Source organism: Lathyrus oleraceus, chromosome 2, assembly GCF_024323335.1.
Source record: "Lathyrus oleraceus cultivar Zhongwan6 chromosome 2, CAAS_Psat_ZW6_1.0, whole genome shotgun sequence".
NCBI classification, from domain to species: Eukaryota; Viridiplantae; Streptophyta; class Magnoliopsida; order Fabales; family Fabaceae; genus Lathyrus; species Lathyrus oleraceus.
Window position 1 is genome coordinate 464,406,955 of NC_066580.1, and position 6,000 is coordinate 464,412,954.

The following is a 6,000-nucleotide window of genomic DNA, read 5'->3' on the forward strand; positions in this document are numbered from 1 at the left end:
CTTACTTGTGTGACATCATTGATCTCAACATGACCTCCACCAAGTGAATGGGCTTGCAAGTCGACTCGCTAAGGAATAACTCCACACAAGTCGACAGGACTATGCCATTCTCCTATCCTAAGTGCACTCGAGTTCGGGTATAGAACTCATCTCACAAAGATCACCAAGCAGCCATAGCCAGCCAACAGATACAGCAATGATATGTACACAATGCAATAAGGTAAAGCAGGTAAATAAATAACTGTACAAAAGCATGAACACCCAATAAACAAGAAATCACACAAGCTAGGAGGGACTCGCTTAGAGAAGATGGACCAGCAAGAGGTCAACTTCTATTTTCCCCAGCAGAGTCGCCAGCTGTCGCAACCTGAAAAATGGATTGCGAAAAAAACACAACCGGCGAAAGAAAAAGACAGAAGAGTCGCCACCGTGCGTTATTCATCCCAAAGGAGGGAAAGGAAACGCTCGAAGTAAACCTGAAAAAGGAAAGGACAAGACGGGGTCTCGCAACCAAATCTTGGGTTCGGGAGTCGGTTATGCGAAGGGAAGGTATTAGCACCCCTACGCATCCGTAGTACTCTACGGGATCCACTTTTGTAGTTTTCGTCTAAAGGGTGTGGGTTTATCTTGTGCTGTTTGCCAAAAAAAAGGGTTAAATGAAAATGACTCGCGCGGATGTCGCATCCACTGCATACGTATCTCATCTGAATATGAGAATCAGAGTCTTCGTAGCTCGGCTGACCTATGGGTTGGGATGTGTGTGCTCGCTAAGACATCGCGTCTTATGCCTACGTATCTCATCTGGCCTGAGAATCAGAGCAAAACGTAGTTCGGCTAACTACGGGGTTATGGATTGGGTTTTGGACGAACGACGTCACTACGCAATCTACCGGATGCTCGACCTTTGGAGACTTACTCGCCTGTAGTAAAAGGAGTTAACGTGTTGCTTTGGGTTTTAGGGTTTGGGATGCTCGAGGGCAAAAAGGCAGTCCTTGATGAAGGAACCGCGCTACCTGCAGGGATATGGATACAAAACACAAAACATGTATCTCAAAGTAAAATGCCACCGAGGGGCTCAAACGTTGCCTCCTATCGAGGTCTTCCAGCTAGGAAAGCAGTAAAATGCGGGAAAAATGTAAAAGTACCACGCGGATAAAGATCCGAAGTAACAGCAATTAGAGGAATGTGAAACCCTGAGATCCTTCCAAGCTAACATCATCAAAGAAAGTGGGTCAGTACAGGTAATCGGAATGAACCTCCAGGGGTTATCCCACAAATAAAGTGGGAAACCACGCAAGTTATCCCTGCAAAAGTCATGTGAGCCCTCACAAAAAACTCAACAAAAGGGTTAGTGAAATACCATAAGCATTTTTTTCATGAATAACAGTATGGTTTCAGAAACCTCAAACCCTGTGGCATACACTAAAAAATTAAACGGTTAAACATTCAAGGCATTGTTTATACATTCATATACATATTAAACCCATGGGCGAAAAACCTAATGAAATTCATCCATCGTACCTCATACATTCAGAGTATTCAACTTCAAAGCAAAAGGTAATGGGAATAAAGGCAAACCTGATTGGAGAGCTTGATTGAAATTGAGTTGCACCCGTGAGGTTTACAAAACAATCTTCAGGGTTTATGTGAGGCAGAGGCGATTTTGTGTAGCTGAGTTCCCTTCGGGGTTTGGAGGCTGCTCTGAACTCCGTTAGGTCTTCTCTCACTATCTTTTTCCTCAGGGTTTTGTTCCAAGAAAACCTCAGAGTATTTTGCTTCTCCTCCTTCTTCTCCTCTTCTGTGTGGCTTTTGTTTCAATGAAACTCTAGTATTTATAGGCTAATATTGGTAGCTTAGTGGGCTTTTGAGAAAGGTCCAAGTCCAAAAAAAATTTATTATATTTTATTTATTTATTTATTATTTTTATTTATTTATTTATTTTGTAAAAAATTTATTATTATTATTATTTATTTTTTTCTTTTTCTTTTTCTTTTTTCTTTTTTCGTTTTTTTTTTTTTCGGATCTAATTCTGATTGACATGATGAAATGCTAAATGAATGCATGAATGAGGAGGACAAATTTTGGGGTGTTACATGGTGGTATTGCCAACTTTTCACCTTTTTTTTATGATATTGTTTATCTGTTATTTGACATATTTTTGTACAATTTGGGATAACTGTATTGATTGTAATGTTTGAATTGCTTGATATACAATTGCTGTTTGCTTTGGTGCTCTCTGTGAGATGAGTTCTATACCCGAACTCGAGTGCACCTTAGGATAGGAGAATGGCGTAGTCTTGTTGACTGGTGATGGGAAAATAGCAAGTGTACTATTTTTCTCACTGTAGTAATAAAAGGGAAATTCCCCGTTTGTCGATCTCAAGGACTGCTTGACGATACAGAGTTTATAGATTGTTTCAATTAGACAAAAGCCTTTGGTTTTTGTGTTGTGAGTAATTATACTACCAATTGCAAATAAATAAAACAAGTAAAAGGTTGAACAAGAGACAAATGAGAGAAGATTGCTAGGGTTCGGTGAATGAAACTTCCTGTAACAGATATAATTTATGAAAGTTTAGACAATATTCCTGTCCAATTAATTCCGGTCCTCAAGGGTATCTAATCCTAATTCCTTAGTGAAAAGACCTTTGATTATGTAACCTAATTACTATGTCCATAAATAATTAAGTTCATACTCAAGCATTCAAATATCAAGAATTACCGGTCAGATAGAAAATCCCTAGTCCTAGGTTATTTTTACTATCCAAAGTTCTTATCCAGATCAATGAATAATCGCTGTCCAGCTTAAACTATTCATATTAATCATCATTCGTTGGTCCGACGAATAAAGCATAAAGAACGGTAATAAGAACAAATCAATGGAAAAGAAGAAATAGTCAATGCACTCATAAACATAAAATCTGTCACATTCAGAATCAGGGTCACCCCCCTAGCAATGGGGGGTTTAGCTACTCATAATCGAAATAAAAACAAAGATTAACATTGTTGTCATTACAGAATTTCGTGAGGAATCAATCTTCAATCGTCGGAAAACTCTTGAACATATGAATCCTCTGATATTCGTAGAGTCTCTAGCTCTCAAAACGCGTCTTTTTTCTCTCCAAAATCGTCCAACCTTTGAAAAATCGTTTTCTCCCCTCTAAATAGCTGTTCAGTTGGGCTTTTCCTGATTCTGGGCTTGATATGCGTATTGCCCAGTCTCATACGCGTATTGCCCAGTCTGGTACGCGTATCGCACGTAAGACAGCCTCTGATACGCGTATTGCCCAGTCTGGTACGCGTATTGCCCAGTCTGGTACGCGTATCACCAGTTTGGTACGCGTATCACCAGAAGCTTGTCTTTTTGCTTGATTTTCAACCCCTCTGGTCATTTGCGTATGCTACGCGTACTGGGAAGGTCCATACGCGTATCATGTAAGGCCATACGCGTATGGAAAGCAAGCTCTTCATGAATTGATTTTTTCTTCCGTTTTCTTGCTCGGGCTTAATTTCGCATCTGACGTTTGATTCCCTGAGCTTCCAGACTAGTTTTTTACCTGCTAACATACCCAAAAGTGTAAAATATCCTCAAGAAATTCATAAGTAACAACACACTTCATATTATAGAATTGAGCTTATATCTAACTAAAAATGCTTCAGTTTACGCAGTTTACCTGACTTATTTACGGTTAAATAGTGAAATATCTAGCATAAGTAGTGACTGATCACAACCCCAAACTTAGCTTGTTGCTTGTCCTCAAGTAACATTTTATTACCCTCAAAGATCATGTCACCCCAAACTTACTGTAAAACAGTTCTTGCCACAATACTGTTGAAATCTTTCGCACTGGACCTCTTGATGTTTTTCAGGTTTTCTGATTTTTCCACATATCCAACGAGCTAGAAACTCTTTCCCTCAGAGATATGACTTTACCTGTCAGCTTATATCACACTCTCACCAAGTCTCTCTGGGTTAAAGTGTTATCACTCTCAAATCACAATATGCAATATCAAATCAGAAGTTTGAATAAATTCTCTCATCCTATCAACATGTACAATCACACACACTTCTTGAGGTCTTTTTGGGTTGTAACGGGGCTTTGGTTTAGGTAGGGTATGAAATTGGAACAACGGTTTTTTTTGGGTCTTTTGGTTCAGAGTACATGAAATCATTCTCTCACTACGTTTCTTTCCTATTATTCCTGTAGGGTCTTGCAATCCTCTTTTCCTTTTATCTATAGTGAATGTAGCATTTTTCAAAAGCTGTTCTTTTATTGTTTTTCGCTTTTCTCTTTCTTTCTTTTCATGTTGTTGTTGTTTTTCCTTTTTTTTCTTTTTCTCTTTTTTTTTATTTTTTTTTATACGACATTCACTTACTATTCACATACTGCAAAGCTACCCCAAACTTAAAGGTTGCTATTCCAACAGCAACCCCAAACTTAGATAGAAACATAGAGATGAAATCAATCCTCACATACTCTGAACAGGGTAGGATAGGTCCAAGGTCATGGCTTTAGAAAAAACGGGTATATCAAAAATAAATGATTAACAGGCTCAACAGGGTAAAACAATGGATAATAGTAATAATGGGATGGCTAGAAAGGCTCTAGGTGATAAACAAAAACATGCCTCAGTGTGTGTAGTCGTACAGCTAATAATAACAAAAGAACATACGCAAACCAAGATTGATAAAGACATACCTGATATCTCTCATATGATGATAAGTGTTTGGCTTTTTCTGATCTCACCAGGACGGGTTAAGCTGACTTGTTCTATCATACCTCTGAGTTCAAAGCTCATGCTCGTGGTTCTGATGTTAATCTTAACCAGTGCGTCCAATCATAAACAACAGTATCTACAGTCAGGGGACTGAAAGAGAGGACGCCCAAGTATTTGGTGTAAGTGATCAAGAAAACCAATAGCCAGACATAGTCACATATCTAACGAAATAAACAGGAAAATGGAGGTAAACAAAATCAAATTCATTAGATTAAGCCAACCCATAATAGGTGATTACATCCATGCAAAAGAAAATAAAAACTGAATAAACCAAAAAGAAAAAATACACAAAGAAATTTCAAACCTCCCTTGGGTTGCCTCCCAAGCAGCGCTTCGTTTACCGTCGCATGGCTCGACGGGACACCTCATACTCAGATGAGTTTAACAGTTTCAATTGGTCCCCCTTCACCGGGATCATATGGTTTCAACCTTTGACCATTAACCTTGAAGGTGTCGCCATTCTTCTCATTTAAAACACCAATACCACTTTTATGTTTCTTCAGTACCTTTTCATCTTCTAATTCTGGTGAAGCTCTCAGATCCTCCCACCTACGTGGGTTGTATTTCCTCCAAGGGGTTTGTGTATCCAGCATAGCAAGCACTTCTTTTTCTTTTTCCTCATCCTTCTCCTCCATCTCTCTGACCGACAGACTAAGAACTCTTTCTAACGGTAATTCAGGAAACTTTCTTTGAATTGTGCTAGTTACAATTTGATCAATCACTTCCACGGAGTGGTTTGTACACATATTCTCTTTATGTTTCATAGTATCTCGAACATCAATTCTGAGCTCTTCATCATACACCTTTAGGGTCATGGTACCTTCCTCCATATCTATATTGCATCTCCCTGTTTCTAAGAAAGGTCTGCCCAGAATCAGAGGTATCTCTTCATCTTCTGGCATTTCCAAAATTACAAAATCAACAGGAAAAACAAATTTATCAACTTTGACCAGAACATCCTCAACTACCCCAAAAGGTCTCTTCACTGAGTGGTCAGCAAATTGAAGTGTCATTCTGGTATCTTGAACATTTCCAATTCCTAGCTTCCTGTAAATAGACAAAGGCATAAGGCTAACACTAGCCCCCAAATCAATCAACGCCCTTTTAAAAGACCTATCTCCAATGGTACACGGGATGGTCACAGAACCTCTATCTGGCTTCTTTACTGGAATCTTCATACCCTGCAAAATAGCACTACAAGTTTCAGTTAGTATAACAGGG